At 43.3% G+C, this 17,469-nt stretch overlaps 1 protein-coding gene across 5 annotated transcripts in view; it reads right to left on the bottom strand.

Annotated features, from left to right (window-relative positions):
* The window catches only part of LOC310670078 (uncharacterized protein), a gene marked incomplete at its 5' end in the record, with an annotated part of 234,151 nt that overhangs the window by 81,914 nt on the left and 134,768 nt on the right, over positions 1-17,469 (bottom strand). For 2 of the 5 annotated variants that reach the window (XR_014507514.1, XR_014507515.1), the window contains one exon: positions 13,929-14,802. The exons of 1 other annotated variant lie outside the window; for it this stretch is intronic. Of the gene's footprint in view, positions 1-9,822; positions 10,041-10,290; positions 10,419-13,928; positions 16,442-17,469 lie in introns of those variants that run through there. 2 more of the 5 variants (XR_014507512.1, XR_014507513.1) reach the window with 2 other exon arrangements.

Raw genomic sequence — 17,469 nt, 5'->3', positions numbered from 1 at the left:
CCAGCCCTACCTGGAGATACCAGGGATTGAACCTGGACCCTTCTGCACGCAAAGCTTGTGCTCTACTACTGAGCTATGACCCATGCAATCAAATTTACATGTAACAGCTGGTATAGCACGGTGGTCACAACGTTGTACAAGGAAGGGTTCTGAAAAGTGGCTTGTGACAAAGACCATCTGGTGCTGGAAATCAGAAGCATTTATGAATGTTAAACTGGCTCCCTGGATCACAGCCATAATATTCCTAATTTCTATGCAAGATATTTCTTTTCATTAATCATGCATTTAACAGGCGGTAGTCCATTAGAACAGGTTGCTTTAAAAACTTGGTACCAGCTGAGCAGCTGTCCGTTGACGCTTTGTGATGAGTTTGTGAGTATACAAGCAATTTCAGAAACAGACGTGTCAACAGCAGCAATAGTGGCCAATGATCTACTGTTAACTGTTAGTAAGTCAACGCCTTAGCTGATTTCTTCTTTAACTTCCACTTGACCAGTGAAGTCCAAATATATGCGGGGGTGTACGCATTGTAATATTGCTCCGCATGTTAAAACCTGCATAATACTGAGTAAACTAGGCAATAAAATAACAGTGGAGAAAATCCAAAATTGCTAAGTCTATTGTTCAAAGAGATGAATATGGCGAACAAATAACTCCAGCTCTACCTAACACCTAATGGATTGGAAGTTATTAATGGATTTGAAACAGTTCTGAAATCACCATAGCTAGTCTCCTGAAAGATTTAGCCACAACGAAAAAGACAAAGACATTAGGGCTTACTATACAAGGCTTAAGAAACAAAGAAAACATATAGTGCCCTTATATGTGTATACAATTCTTTCCTCCTTTCTGAAAAGGGATATAGCAGGATTACAGCTCAGGTCTTTTAAGCCACCGTGATGCAACCACTACTACAAGTGTCTTATACAAAATCCTTAGATGGGCTAGGGAGGCTGAGCTGCAACCCTTTTCTGAGAACATCCCTCTTAAAATGCTGGCAGACAAATCAGCCCCGGCATCCATTCTTTCCATAAATCGAGGTGTGGAAATCATGACCAATCCCCACTTCCAAGTAGCTTGATGCAAATGCAACGTTCTGCTGAATGCAACCTATGTGCTCAGGCAGCAGAATGTTAAAGCTAAAATCCTATACACCAGGGTAGGTAACTGGACTTGGCTCATGGGCTAAATCATTACCTCCTCAACGGCCCCACCCCTTGTACACCTGTCAATCACCTGATGTCACAATGACCCAATGCACCAGGTGATGCAGTGCTTTGAAGCTCTGACAGACAGCTGATTGGAAGGGCTTCGAAAACCCACAGGTATCAGTGGAGCAAAACCAGAAAAGAAAACAAGATGAAAGGGTGCCCCTGTGCTCTGAGCATTTGATAGCCTTCCTTCTCTTGAGTAAAGAAAGATCTGCAATGGTGCGCTGCTGTTGTGCTGTAAAGAAAAGCAAGCATACCTCCTCCATTCATTATAATATAATCCCCCACAGCATTCTCAGAAAGGAACTGCTGTCGCTGCTGCTGCTGAAGTTCAGGCCTCTAAATTAAGATGTATGCTGTAACTTAGTGCCAAAAGTGAGCTGATGACACAAATATGAAACCGAGAGCCAGAGATTTATTTGATCTGCTCTTTGTGTACATGAAGTTTTAATACAGGCAGAACTTTTATGTTAAATGAAGTGTCAGGTTGCAAAACAGAACTGACACAGACTGAATAGCATGCGATCTGCGCCGTTAACAAAATAGGCCATATGACGTCTTGGAAGGCACAAGCGTTATTCTTCTGCAGCGAGACAAAAAAGAAAAATGCGGGTAGAAGCAGAAAAGGAAATGCTTTCACAAATCTACAACAGAAATAACCATATTGCAACCGCAGGCCTTTCCAAACAATGAAACACACACTCGCGCGCGCACACACACACACACTTTATCATTCAGTGCAACATCTGCACTGAGTTCCAATTAAGCAGCATGCACTTGCCTCCCAGAATGGATGGAGAAGTGTTCCTGATCTCCTGAGGGTGGGAGAAGAGGCTTGCTGCAAAATAAACAGAACCAGTGTAGTCTAATAATTAGAGTGTTGGACTAGGACCCTGCAAGTCCAAGCTTCAAATCCCCACTCAACCACGAAGCCTACTGAGTGACCTTGATGCAGTCAACTCTCAGACAGACACAGCCTAACTTCCCTGACAGAGCTCTTGTGATGATCACACAGGGCATATACGATATACGATATACGATATGCGATATCTTTATTGTCATTGTCCCTTGCGGAACAATGAAATTTAAAACTACATAAAACTAAACTACCACAAAACTACATAAAACTACATAAAAACTACATAAAACATTCAAAAACCCCTAAAAACTCTAAAACCCCATTTTAAAATACACTATACTACAGAGACCGCTTATGCTGCGTTTAGAACCAGAATTGCATTAGCGTAGAAACTGTTTTTCAGGCGGCTAGTCCTGGCCTTTATAACCCTATACCTTCTTCCAGAAGGCAGAAGCTGAAAGAGATCATTTCCGGGGTGCGTACTATCATGTGCTATCTCTGTCGCTTTCTAATGGCATCTGGCAGCATAGATTTGATCTAAGGTGGGAAGAGTGCACCCAATAATTCTCTCTGCAGTCTTTACAACCCTGGATAGCATTGTTTTTTCCCTGGCCGTGCAGCTCCCAAACCACACACACAGACCATAAGTTAGTACGCTCTCCACAATGCAATGGTAGAATGCCATCAACAGGTCCTTTGAGAGACTGTTTTTCTGGAGGATTCTCAGAAAATATAACCTCTGCTGTGCTCTCTTCACCAGGTTTTTGCTGTTCTCTCCCCAGGTTAGGTCGTCTCTCAACTCCATTCCCAGAAATCGAAACACTGAGACCTGTTCCACGCACTTCCCCTCAATAATAAGTGGCTGATTATTCAATTTACATTTCCTAAAGTCCACAATGATCTCTTTTGTTTTCTTTAAGTTAAGCAGTAAGTTGTTTTTCCTGCACCACTCCCCCAACTGCTCAACTTCCTTCCTATAGGCCATCTCCCCCTTTCCAGCCGTAATTAAACCAACCACCGTTGTATCATCTGCAAACTTAATGATCTTATTGCTGGGGTATTTGGGGGCACAGTCAGCTGTATAGAGCGTGTATAAAAGCGGGCTCAACACACACCCCTGTGGCGTCCCCGTATTCGTGATGAGATCTGCAGAGACGTGGGAAGCCAACCTGACCCTTTGGGAACAGTTTGATAGAAAGTCTAATATCCACTTGCACAAACATGGTGGAAGTCCCAGGTCTAATAATTTGGGCACCAATCTATGTGGAAGAATAGTATTAAATGCAGAACTAAAGTCTACAAATAACAGTCTCACGTAGTTCCCTTGCTTCTCCAAATGAGTCAGGGCAGCATGTAAAGCCATTGCCACAGCATCCTCTGTGGATCTCTTTGCCTTGTACGCAAACTGGTAAGGGTCAAGTACCACTGGCAGACAAGATAAGATGCGCTTCCTCACCAGTTTTTCGAAACATTTCATTATAATGGGTGTCAGCGCCATAGGGCGAAAATCATTCAGACTGTCTATCTTTGATGTTTTTGGCAGGGGTATAATGGTAGCGGATTTCAGACAGGGTGGAACAGTGGCTTGGGCCAGAGACTGGTTAAAAATCTTCGTAAAGATTCCTGCCAGTTGGTCCGAACAATCTCTTAGCACCCTGCCAGCCACCCCATCCGGGCCCATAGCCTTCCTCGTGTTTACCTCCTTTAACATTCGCCTCACTTTTCCCTCTTCCACCCCGGCAGCATTTCCTGTAGGTAGTGACGCCAATAGCTCTGGCATCCCTGCTGGAGTCACTGTTGGTGTCACCTCAAATCGGGCAAAGAAGGTATTCAACTCTCCTACCAAGGAGAGTGGGAAGGAACCATGTACACATTAGCAGTGTATGTGTTGTGGTGGAGCAGAGTGGACCTACCAATGCCAGCATAACTTCTGCTTAGCTGAACTGGGCTGGGACATCCCCACCACTGCATCCCCACAATTGCAACCTTCATTGAGGTCCTGTCCCACCCCAGCCCTGTCCAGGTAATCAGCAGTAATGCCAGTGTCAAGGCAGGGAGGGGGCCTGCACGGTTCCACCTCACCACATCTGCTACTACTGCATGTAGGCTGCCTTGAGTTTCTTGGAAGAAAAGTGGGATGTAAATTGAGCAGCAGACTCACTCATAAAAAGGATATACTGAAGAGAGGTAAGGAGAAGAAATTTGATCCAGTATGCATTTAATGCCAAATCAATTGGATTCACACTTTCTGAAACAATCTGCAAACCAAAACACAGCTATCCTTCAAATTTCACACTTATCCAGATTTTGTGATACCACTGCAGGGGGTTGAACTAGATGACCCGTAGGATTCTTTCAGCAGTTCTATGATTTTATGATCCAACCAAACACAGTTTACAAAAATGCATGTTAGGGGAAAGAGGGAATAAAATGAGGAGGTTAGTAAAAATAGCATTAAAAAAAATTAGGTGAAATTGCTTGCAAAAAAATTTACGTTAGTCAAAGCTGGATTATAAACATCTGTTTCTCAGCTGAAATTAACACTAAAATTCTGATGAATTTTAATGGTTGTTTTTTTTAAATGGCAAATTTCTGTCAAATATAAAAATCTAAATTCAGGACTGGAAAAAATGAGAAATGGACAGAACCAAAATGGACAGATCCTTCCACCCCTAAGTAAATAAGAGGAGTGCACTGATTATTATTTTTTTAAAAGCCTTTCAAGTCAAAAAGCAGTGTATGCAGCAATACCCAAAAGGAAATAAGGAAGTCTGCACAGGTGCTGGAGCACAGGTGAATCTGTGAGGAAGTCTGCCACATTTCAAACCAAAAGAAGCTTTGGGACAATTTTTAAGAGCAAAGCCTGGCTTCCTCTTTCCCAACATGGCTCTTCTTGTGATGTAGGAAACGTTAACTATTCTCAAAACGTCCACCAAAACAAGGAAGATTCTCTTGAGAGAGCTCCGACTTGAGATGTTTGAAAACACTTCAAGACTCCTTCAGGGAAGTCATGGCCCATCATGCAAATCAGGCCGGCAGGCAAAAGAGAAATCATGATTAAAGAAGATGAGGCGGCGTGTTAACTAGCTGTGAGGCTAGAATGGTACGGAGAATGGAAAATCACTTGCCACCTGCTGTGTGCGTGTGTGTTTTAATCACAAACCCTGATTTTTATTTAGGGTGGATGGGTTTTGCCAATGGAAAATGATTTTGTGTATCGCAGCAGGAAAAAGAAGGTGGAAGTACCAATTCAGCCTTCCTCAGATATTTGGTCACAGTTTGAATCTTACTGTCGAGAGCCTAGCAATCACACCCGCAGCAGGAGGCCTTCCACAGAGGCGGTCCGGAGGGCAGCTGACATACAAATCAAGCCAAAAGAGTTTCAGAAAAGACACTCAGAAAGTTCATGATGCAAATTACTTTGCTGGGGGCTTCCAAAAAAAGAAAGAGAAATTGCAAGGGTTTTCTTTCTAGGGGGGAAAAAACACACACACACACACACACACACCTGAAAACAGTGACAGGTAAGAGGAAATAATTCAGGTTTCATGAAAGTTCACAGCCATGCTAAAGTAAACAAAGCGAAATATAAAACAAGAATAGATAGGTAACTTTGGGCAACAGGTCCCAGGATAGGGGTTTTTGAAGGCCACAGTCCAGAGGTGTGCCTTCAGCATCCACTGAAAACTGTGTAATGAAGTTTCCAGATGCACCTCTGCGGGGAGGGAATGCCCTCTCCCTGGCCATCACCCACCCCAATCTTCAGATGGAGGCAAACAACCAAGAAGCCCCCCCTCTGCTGAGCTTAGCACCCAAGAGGGAAGGTGAGGGGTCTTTCAGATATTTGGGGTCGAAGTCATTTAGGGCTTTAAGCACTAATGTGAGCACCTTAAATTGGGACTGGAAACCACCTGGAAACCAATGCAGCTGTAATTAAACAGGTGGTTATATAGGTGTGTGATCTAAATTGCCTTCCGCAATGTGGTGCCCTCCAGATGTTGTTGGAGTCCTACTCCTATCTTTGCCAACCAGCATGGCTAGTGGTCAGGGATGCTGGGAGTTGGACTCCAAAATATTACCCAGCCTTCACCAAACTGGTGCCCTTTAGATGTTTCATTTGCAGGGAGGTTGGTGTAACCTGTGTAGGCTGTAACTGCTAGAGAGGTCCATCAAAAGTAAGAATGAGTAATGGCCCAGTAACACATGCCAGTCATCTCTTGAAGCTGCAGTCATCACAGGTAAATCACCTCACAGCTGTCTAGAATTTTCTGGTTTTACACTTTCCAAAATCAAATTAAGACCAGATGTGGAAATTACAGGATGAAATGGCTAGCCTGTCATTGTTCCTGCTTCGTTTGTGTTTGTAGCGTATCATCCAAAATTGAGAATGGCGCATTAAATTTCCCCTTTGGTCAGATGCACAAGCACCAGACATGCTGGAAAAAACCTGAACATCTGACCTTGGTGAGAGACTTGCTCCTCCTCCTCTTACTGTAGGTGTTACATAGGGAACAGAAGTAAAATTGTGGCCTTCCTCCTTTCTTCCTCCCCTGCCACCCCCACTCATTATGTTTCATCAGAAACCATCTTAATTTGATGTAAAATATGTAAAACATAGGAAAGCTTGTGAGAACAGCAGCAGTGGGAAGATTAATTCACTCTGTCAAGGTTCCACAAGCTTTTTGCAGCACAGCCTTCAATAAAACCTCCGACATACGTATATATTTAGCAGCACACTATGTAAAGAAGTAAGTCAATACCACCAAGATGTAGCTAGAGGGAGTACTATTCTACAACAACTGCATCATGCCATGAACAGACAAATGAGCATATTGCATGTTTGGAGCCATAGGCTGTGCAATATATCTACAGAATCCTTTTATAGAAAAACGTCATTTTTCAATTTCAAAAAAACACACATAAGAAACAATCCTTCCTATACCCCCATTCCGCAAGAAACATTTGATGCATATTCAAAGCAAATGATACAGTCACATAGAGTTGTTCGTAGCAGATAAGTGTCTACTACTTTTCATCTTAACGGTTTGTCCCAGAGTGAGCCATGAGTAGCCATATGCACAGGATCTTTCATGGAAAGAAGTTCCACCGTTTTAGAGGAAGTCTGGAGTTTGGGATGAGTGGGTTAGTTTTTATGTTTTGTCTTCAAGCACTGTTGGTGGGCACAGCATATGCTCTCTGTGCAGAAAATTGTAGGTTCAATTCCCAGCTTCTCAAGTTAAGAGGAACTGTTCTGACGAGAGTGCTGATCTCAACACAGATGAGGCAGTGCCATGCAGGGCTCATGCTGGACACTCCATAAGGGCAGGGCTCAGAAGTTGCTTCAGCAGCAGTATTCATAGAATCATAGAATTGTAGAGTTGGAAGGGACCCATAGGATCATCTAGTCCAACCCCCTCCAATGCAGGACTATGCAGGTGGCCCATATGAGGATCGAACCTGCAACCGTGGCCTTATCAGCACCATGCTCTAACCAACTCAGCTATCCATCCTCAGACTGAGCCTGATATAGGACCTGCAGCTCTTTGCCAGCAGCTTAGCTCTGCCTTTGCTGAGAGGAGCCTTTTCATGTAAAGGTGTCCAGCATACTTGAACAGTAGTTGACTCTGAATGTGGTTGCACTAGGGCTGCTGAGCCCTCAGAGTCAGAGGAGGCTAACGTGACATTCCTGGGTTGGAGGCATGAGCTCTTCCCGAAAATGTGCTTCCAGGTGGTTAGGGGCTTGTGGGTTTGGCCCTGAGAGCAATTCCCTCTCTTGCTCTCCCTGGTCTCATACCCTGAAGAAGTGGGGTCTGACCCCAAGGTTATGAGGAGAACTCAGGTAGCAGAATCAGGCTTCAGGCTTTAGAGAGCCACTGCTGGTCAGAACAGGCAGTCCTGGACTCATGGACCAATGATGTGACTCGGCCTAAGGACTTTCATATTCCCAGTCACTGCATTTTCAAAGGGGCTTAAGTTTAAGCAAGGGCTCAAGAAGCAGGCCCTTGAACTGGGATAGTGAATCTTGTTTGCCCGGATGGCAGGTGATGGTGCAGAAACCTGGGTTTGATGGGATGGGAATGCAGCATACTGCAGAAAGGTAAGAGTCGCATCTTACCCCACCCGTCACAGAGAAGGAAACGGTGGTCATAGGCCACAAATTATTTTCTGATTAACTGGTATAGCTTATAAACATATTCTGTATGTAGGCATTATATATTATACGTTATAGCGGCCTTCATGAGTACATCAAAAAGAGCAGTCAGATTCTTAGAACGTGAAAAATATGAGCTCTTGCCTTGAATACTGTGTACTTGAATGAAGAAGCAAAGATTATCATTTGCTTCACAGCACGTTTATGATGTCAGATTTTTCTCCCATCATTTTCTGATTACTTTTCCTTCCACGCTCTTTGCCATCATTTTAGCAATTCTGCCTGCTTATGTCTCTTTTCATGTACAGCAAGCTAAAAAGGTATTTGGAAACAGAGTCCGTCTCTCCCCACACCCCCTGCCAGCTCTTTCATAAATATGTATCTCAGAAATGAGATTCTCACTTTGCAGGCTATAGGTAACTGATTTGCTACATCTCTTAAGCAAGCACTTATCATTTGGATACAAGTGAAACTGACACTTTTCTTTCCCTGTTGACCTATGAAAGACATTTGACTCATTGCTGTTTTAGCACCAAGGTGCTTCTAAGGCAGAATTTATTCCAACATTTATGCCACATTACCATCTTATTTGGTTGATTACATTCTTAAAACAGATCTTTTGTACTGCAGACAACTAGCATGGAAACTGAATCTCCAACTTAGAATAAATGAGTAATTTTAGGTCTGCTTGATGAATTGCTTTTTGAACTGCAAGACTGAAGCTTTGGAACGCACCTTGGAAGGTTTTATTGGAAGTGATTATACCAATAGAGAAAACAGGAGTGCCTGGTGTGCTCTGGTCCATGGGGTCATGAAGAGTCGACTAAACAACAACAACAACATACCAACAGAGCAGAATGTTGGACTTTATTCTCACCGCCCACCCCCTCCCCCGGCAATATTGAAAAGTTTCATTCTCATTACCGATATTTAATTTCCTCAAAGATGAGACTGGAAGTTTAAAAAATCATTCATAGTTGATGAGATGTGCCAGAAAATTTAAAGCAAGTCAGCTTAGACTGCCTGCAAAGATAGCCTAACAGTTTTAAACCCTGCAATTAAAAGCTACCGCCTAAAATTCAAAGCAAACAATCCATACATTTTTAAAAACAACAACAACAACCCAAATTCTGAAAACACCCTGGAGTGAACTTGATGGAGCTCCCCACCTCCCCAGCCCTCTCTTCTGATGTGGCCTGATGTACTTATCTACACACCTATTGAAACACCAACCTTTGCAGAGCTCGCAAGTAGTAAAGCAAATGCAGCAAATATCACCTATATCCCCCCCCCCCATTGCCTAATTCTATTTGTCTCTTTCAGAGAGCTATGTACAAGCTATTTATTTGTGTTCTCGCATCAAATGAACCGTACAAAAATGGAACTCAAATGGACATCTGTAGACAATAGAATGGAGGCATTGCTTTACTGCCCTTTGCAGAGCATCTTATTCAAGCATAGAGCACTCAAATCCCAAATATGCCCCAGAAGTGGTGTTGACAGTATGCCTAGGGGCTTTACAGGCTCCAGCCTCTGCTCCCCCCAGCCCAAGACTGAGACTCTACATGGACGGATGCATGGCCGGCAGCATTTGATTCCTGTTTGTGTGAGGCTCCCCAGGAATAAACAGCAGGAGAGCTCTCTCTTCTCTTTAAGTGCCGAGGCTGCATCAGGGAAAGCGTCAAGTTGTTTCTTCAGATACCATTAGGTTTGGCTGTAATTCCAGTTATCAACCCCACAAATGACAAGTAAGTGGAAGGAAAAATAGAAATAGGAAATTTTCTCAACGTGTTCTCATTTGGCACTCTAACGCGTCTTCCTAAAAGCATGAAAAACGCACTTGTGAGACGTCTGGTTTATGATCCACTCTGTAAAGCACAATAGCAATGGCAGGAAAGATGAGAAGTCCGTGCAAAGCAATACAACAGATGGCAATTTTGTAACTGACATCTGAGATTATCTTTGGTACGTGTGTCCCAGTATTGACAAATAACTTTTAACTCTGTGAAAATAGCTCTCTCTCTGTGTGTGTGTGCCATTCCTCTGAAAAATACAAGAATTGTGCTCACCTTGGAGTGCTGGTGCCGTTAGTGAATTTTGCCTTTGTCTTGCTGATTGTTTGATCTGCGCATAAGTCAGCTTGAGGAATGTAAGACTCTGCTGGAGCTACCTGGATAATGGGGCAGCGGGTGACAACCTGGACCCAAAAGGCAGCAGACACCACACCATTACAAGGCAGACTTGAATATACCCACAGCACCACAAGCAGTAGTAAAGCAGATTAATTTCAGGTGTGAACAGTGTGGACAGCCTCTGTGGCCACCAGAATCAGGTCCGGCCTGCCCTTGAGGCAAGGTGAGGCAGTTGCCTCAGGCAGCAGGCTGGGGACAACTGGAAGGGGCGGCAGATCTATGCCCCGAGGGGTGTGCCATTTGCCACCTCCTGTGCTTGTCGCCTCTATCTCTACCCTCCTGCTCCACTGCCACTGCCTGTTCCTCTTTGGCCTCCTTCATTGCACTGGAGCTTCCCTGGGCTGTCTCCAGTCGCCCCAGGCAGTGGCAGAGGTGGCAGTGGTGGCAGTGTGGGGAGGGGAGAACCATTTCCTGTTTTGTCTTATGTAGCAAAACATCCCAGCCCTGTATGGAATGAAAGTCAGTTGCTCAGATAATGGGAAGATCAAAAATGAAAACAAAAAGTAAGCAGGAGCCACTTGGAGGACTACTGCTTGTCACCCAATTGCAGCAAACTCATTGGCAGGTTAAAAACCCCTCACCACAAGGATTCTTTGCATATAGTTCTTCACTTTGGTCTCAGTACCCACTGAATCATTGGGCACTGCCTCAGAGAGCGGACATCATCCTAACTTGGTTTCAAAACCTACAGTATACTATTCAGAGTTCTATAGCTGCTGTTTGTTCCAGTGGTTTTTTGGAGCAAAATTGTCATAGACCACCAGCCACGTGTCCCTGTTTTCTAGAGGGTGATTGTGCTTTTTTCCACCCACACTAGTGGTGAAGGTTGCTCAAACCACCCTGCCACCACTATACACAAAAGCAGGAGAAAGCTCCAAGTATCTTATTCACAATGAAAATATAGCTGAACCATTCTGGATCTTTCACAAATGCACTTTGGTGACTGCGATATTCCAGAATAACAATGGAACGATGATAGCGTCATATGGAAGCATGCAGAAAAGCCCCCCGACCAAACCCAAAAGCTATAGCACTACCAAAGATATGTCTGAAAGTGCCCTAAGTCAGAACCATTTATTTCACAGACATTCCAAGAGACAGTGACTCAAGGCTAGGACTCACGAAGATAGGATTGTTTTACAAACAGAATTCCAAGCTCATTGCCATTCAGTATGCCACACATTTTGGTCTCTTGTTTTACACATGGTACACTTTTTAGGTCAGTCTGATCCTTTTTTTATCATTTTTGGATTACCTTTCATGCCTATGCACTTTGCCATTATTTTACTAATCAAGTGCTTATTTTTCTTTTTGTGTCTGGAGACATAACTGAAGAGTTCTGATAAAGTATCGCCATTTATTGCTTTCATTGTTCCAACAAAAGGCATCTATCAAAGGAATTTTGAGATGCGTCACTGTATCCTTGCAGAAGACAGTGAAATCTATTTTGAGATTAATTTACTCAAATGCCTCTTACAATTCACTGGTTAAAATAATCACTATCTCTAGCCAGTGCAGCAAATTCAAATTATACAAAAGCTGAGGTTTTGCTTGCTTAGTATAATCTTTTTCTTTTAACTTCTCCAGAAAATCTGAAGCCTATTCTATATCTAAATGTGATTTCATTCGAACAGAGTGGCATGTTGTAGAAATCCATATGGAGAAGCAAGATTTCTGCTACTGCACTATAAAATATCCTCCTTTAAAAAGAGAGAGATTACAACAAAAGGATTTAATTTTGCACAGCTTTCTGTCTTACAGAGCATATAATGTGCAGCTCAGTCCTGTGCATGTTTACTCGAATGTAAGTCCCACTAAGTTCAGTGTTGTTGTCTAGTCATTCAATCGTGTCCGACTCTTCGTGACCCCATGGACCAGAGCACGCCAGGCACTCCTGTCTTCCACTGCCACCCGCAGTTTGGTCAGATTCATGTTTGTAGCTTCGAGAACACTGTCTAACCATCTCGTCCTCTGTCGTCCCCTTCTCCTTGTGCCCTCCATCTTTCCCAACATCAGGGTCTTTTCCAGTGAGTCTTCTCTTCTCATGAGGTGGCCAAAGTATTGGAGCCTCAGCTTCACGATCTGTCCTTCCAGTGAGCACTCAGGGCTGATTTCCTTAAGAATGGATGCATTTGATCTTCTTGCAGTCCATGGGACTCTCAAGAGTTTCCTCCAGCACCATAATTCAAAAGCGTCAATTCTTCGGCGATCAGCCTTCTTTATGGTCCAGCTCTCACTTCCATACATCACTACTGGGAAAACCATAGCTTTTACTATACGGACCTTTGTTGGCAAGGTGATGTCTCTACTTCTTAAAATGCTGTCTAGGTTTGTCATTGCTTTCCTCCCAAGAAGCAGGCGTCTCTTAATTTCGTGGCTGCTGTCACCATCTGCAGTGATCATGGAGCCCAATAAAGTAAAATCTCTCACTGCCTCCATTTCCTCCCCTTCTATTTGCCAGGAGGTGATGGGACCAGTGGCCATGGTCTTCATTTTTTTGATGTTGAGCTTCAGACCATATTTTGCGCTCTCCTCTTTCACCCTCAATAAAAGGTTTTTTAATTCCTCCTCACTTTCTGCCATCAAGGTTGTGTCATCTGCATATCTGAGGTTGTTGATATTTCTTCCAGCAATCTTAATTCCGGCTAGGGATTCCTCCAGCCCAGCCTTTCGCATGATGAATTCTGCATATAAGTTAAATAAGCAGGGAGACAAAATACAGCCTTGTCGTACTCCTTTCCCAATTTTGAACCAATCAGTTGTTCCATATCCAGTTCTAACTGTAGCTTCTTGTCCCACATAGAGATTTCTCAGGAGACAGATGAGGTGATCAGGCACTCCCATTTCTTTAAGAACTTGCCATAGTTTGCTGTGGTCGACACAGTCAAAGGCTTTTGCATAGTCAATGAAGCAGAAGTAGATGTCTTTCTGGAACTCTCTAGCTTTCTCTAGCTTTGGTCTCTGGTTCCTCTGCCTCTTCTAAATCCAGCTTGCACTTCTGGGAGTTCTCGGTCCACATACTGCTTGAGCCTTCCTTGAAGAATTTTAAGCATAACCTTGCTAGCGTGTGAAATGAGTGCAATTGTGCGGTAGTTGGAGCAATCTTTAGCACTGCCCTTCTTTGGGATTGGGATGTAGACTGACCTTCTCCAAACCTCTGGCCACTGCTGAGTTTTCCAAACTTGCTGACTAAGTTCAATACCCTTTTTAAAAAACTCAAGTAAGTATGTTTAGGATTGCAACTAAATTTGGTGTGTTGTATCACTAGGTCCCTTCCCCCTCCTTAATGCAAGACCTTATCATTCAAGTTTTATTCCGTTTGGTTTTTTTTTAATATATATAAATCTATAATTTATTTATTTGTTAAATTTCTATGCCACCCTTCATCCAAGGATCAGAGGGTGGTTTACAATATAAAAACACAAAAATACATAACATACTAACAAAACGAAAAAACCCACACAGTTTAAAAGGCGATATTTTTTTTTTATTTTTTTTCTTTTGCAGTGCACACAATACACACCCTCCAATATTCCCCAGCGGAATAAAGGAACATTGTTGTATCTGTGTAGCACCTGTAGTCTCACACCAAGGATCTTTGCATGAGCTGGCACCACCATATCCCACTCTGCTTTTCACTGCCTGCTTGTGATCTATTTTCAGTGTCTCTGCATTCATGGGTTAGGGTCTTGGTAAGCGGAGACAGGGCCTTTCCACTGGTGGTATCCTGATTATAACAGCATCATTATTGCATGCAGGTCCTGCCTCAAAACCTTGCATTGTGGATCACTCCTGTTCAGTTTCTCAGCCATTCAACCAGTCATTACATGCGGAATTTCATTTGTATGACGCCTTTCCACAATTTAAACCATGCTCAAGGCAGCTTACAACATGAAAAAATGCATAACTACAACAATACAAAAGTATTCCTTAAAGAATAAACTCAACTTTAAAAGATACAAACCAAACAGAACAATTTCAACATAGATCACAACAAAATCTAAAACAATGATTTAAACAAACCAACAGCAACAACCCCCTTCAACAAAACCCCCCAAACATCACCCCAGCCCAGGAGTCTGTTCAGCAGCCTCAACTTTTGTATCTGGAGTCAGCCCAGGCTCTGCCCACCCAGGCCAGGTAGAAATGGCCTACAAAGCAGGTCTTCCAGGACTCACAGCCAAGATTGTCATAACACATTCCATAATGCTATATTCTGTGTCCATCTGTCCCCTCAACTGTCAGTCACCATTCTATGCCAATTGAATGTGATCTCACTGGACAGTTATTCAGTTCTTGCTCCCATGCCCAGATTATTTTCCCCTAAGTATTTTTCTTTTGGTGTGTCTGCAAACCTCAGGACTCCACTCAGAAAATTCCATATAAGTGCTAAATAAATAAAACATGAGGGTTGTACTTCTTTAGAAATGTGATTGGGGGGGGGAATGCTTACATGTTGAACAATATAGGACTATACATCCAAGATTTATACTTATCTGTTGAAGCCTTATACCCCAAAGAGCAGTCCTTTTAATTAAGACTCTTTCAGCAAAGCAAACAACATCCTCCCATCCTCATGGCTCAATTTTGCTTTGGCCTGAGATGGATGAGAATCCATAACAGAAATCAGCTATTTTCTTCAGCCTGCTCTAACATCTGCCTTTTTATTTCCTTTACACTGAAAGTCATTATATGACATTTATTGAAACTGTGAACTACAATTGCCACCCATTAGCCTTGCTGTTTAATTGCTGTAAGATCTTTCCCCCTTTTTGCTATCCTTTTGTCCAGCTAGATCTATCATTTGTCTTAATTTAGAATTGTAAGCTCATGCAGAAAACACCAATTCTGAAAAGTAGCTAATTCTGAATAGCCAAATACGGGCCTTATATTTAGAACTGAGTGTTCATTAAAGGAACTGGGATTTTTCAAGGTACCAGACACTTCCTGCCAAAAAATGAAATGAAATAAAATGGAAGAAACCCAAGGCAGGGCAGATTTTAAAATCTACACCTTTCTTCCATTTTATTTCATCTCCCATCGTCCCTAGCTAGCAGGACCAGTGGTAAGGGATGGTGGGAGTTGTAGTCCAACAATATCTGCGGACCATAGGTTAAAAAAGGCTGGTAAAAAGGCGTGGATTAAAGTGCTTTTTAAAACACAGACATTCTTACAGAACATGGCAATTTCTTGCAGAAATTAATCACAGTTTGTATCATGCTTTTAATGGACAGAGCCACTGGAACCTTTTGTCTTCACCATTATCCTATGAAGGCTATGAATATTATTACCATTTTACATACGTATGGGGAAAGAGATGTGTCCAGTACTAGTGATGCTGGACCCAGACAATGCTTTTTTAAAGAACTGAAAGGGGTGGGATGAAGATATAATTGCCTTTGGTGTATGGTGTACGGGTCTTCTTATCTTGGTGACCTTTCTGGTCAAACACAATCCACCACAGGGTGAATGTCTAAAAGTCTGGAGAACCACTACCAGGAGGCAGTAGCTGATAAGGGAAAGGGCCATAGTTCAGTAGCAGAGTGTCCACTGTGCATGTAGAAGGTCCCAGTTCAATCCCTGACATCTCCAGGTCTCCTGCCTGATTCCCTGCAGAGAGCTGCTGTCAATCAGCGTAGACAACAGAAAGCTAGATAAGCAAATGGTCTGACTCAGTATAAGGCAGCTTCCTATGTTCCTAACTGAGCTAGACAGGCCAGTGGTCTGATTCTGTAAAAGGAAACTTTCAGTGTTCCACTTAGGGGATTTCCCTCCATGCCACCGTGAAGTTCTAAAACAAAGGCCTGTGTTGGTGTGGCTAAAAAAAACATACAAAAAACCCTTCCCATTTCTCTGACAGATCACTGAATATAACAAATAGCTTGCTGCATAGCAAACTGCCACAGAAGCAGAGTAAGAGCAAAGAACACTGTCTCTGTGACTAGTCTTATTATTGCTACATCAACCTTTGCCGGAAACAGGCATTTTGTTTAGCTGATGAAATTCAGGCAGGCATCCAAGGCTTGTTCTATAATGTACAAAAAGATATGTGAAATTCCCCAGATGGCCGTGCAGCATCCCTAACTCAGGTCTGAAGCCCAGTATTGATTAGTGTAGGGAGTCATTTCTGACCGACCGGTATAGTGTGGCGTCAGTGCTAAGAAAAGGACAAGTGGAGTCATATCCTGAAGGGATATAGTGAAATCTATGCTTTGTGCATTTTCATTGTGCCAAATGCTAATGGACCTGCGTCTTAAAGCTGGAGGTAGATATTCATATGGGTTAGGCAACATGGTGCCCTCCAGACCTTTGTGGACTGCGACTCCCATCAGCCACAACCAGCATGGCTGACGATCAGGAATGATGGGAGTTGTAGTCCACAACTGCTGGAGGTCACCACGTTGGCTACAGCTGCCATGCACTGACTGCATCCCACTCCCTCACCTGAACCATTTCATCCTGCTCAATTTTCAAGGAGTTTGAGGAGCCACCAGTTTATGCCTGAGGAGCAGGTTCTTCATTAGATGGCAGGGAAAGGGGCAGGTTAACCAGGGGTAAAAACACGCTGCTTGTGTACTTGTGATGGAAGCAAAGTGGCATGGTGCGACACTTGTGTCCATGGAGTGGAAACGTTGGCAGGGGTGTGTGAAATATGTCCTGTACATTCTCCTGGGATGAAAAGAAGAAGATTCCACCACCAACCAGCAGCAGTTTTCTCTGGAGAAGACCAAAGATATAGTATCTCAACTTGGCTCTTAAAGATATGGCTGTTTCTGAGATTGGTGGAACTGTGGAAAGCATAGCCCCATAAACTGGAGTAGCGAAGTGACCTTGGAAGCAGGTTTCACATGCTAATGGGAGAATTTCACTGGATACAACCCCCCTCTCACACACACTTGGAAGCCCCCTGTGTGTGCAGGCTCCTCCATACAATCAGGAGGACCCTACACTGGATAAATGTTTGATTAATGTAGCACTCCCATTCAGAACTGCTACTGAAAGGGTGGAGGTCATGAGACCTGGTGGAGATGTTCATGGGGGTGGGGCCCTGGTTCC

This window comes from Podarcis tiliguerta (assembly GCF_965153285.1).
Source record: "Podarcis tiliguerta genome assembly, chromosome: 1".
NCBI lineage: Eukaryota > Metazoa > Chordata > Lepidosauria > Squamata > Lacertidae > Podarcis > Podarcis tiliguerta.
This window is presented reverse-complemented; position numbering and strand designations above follow the sequence as displayed.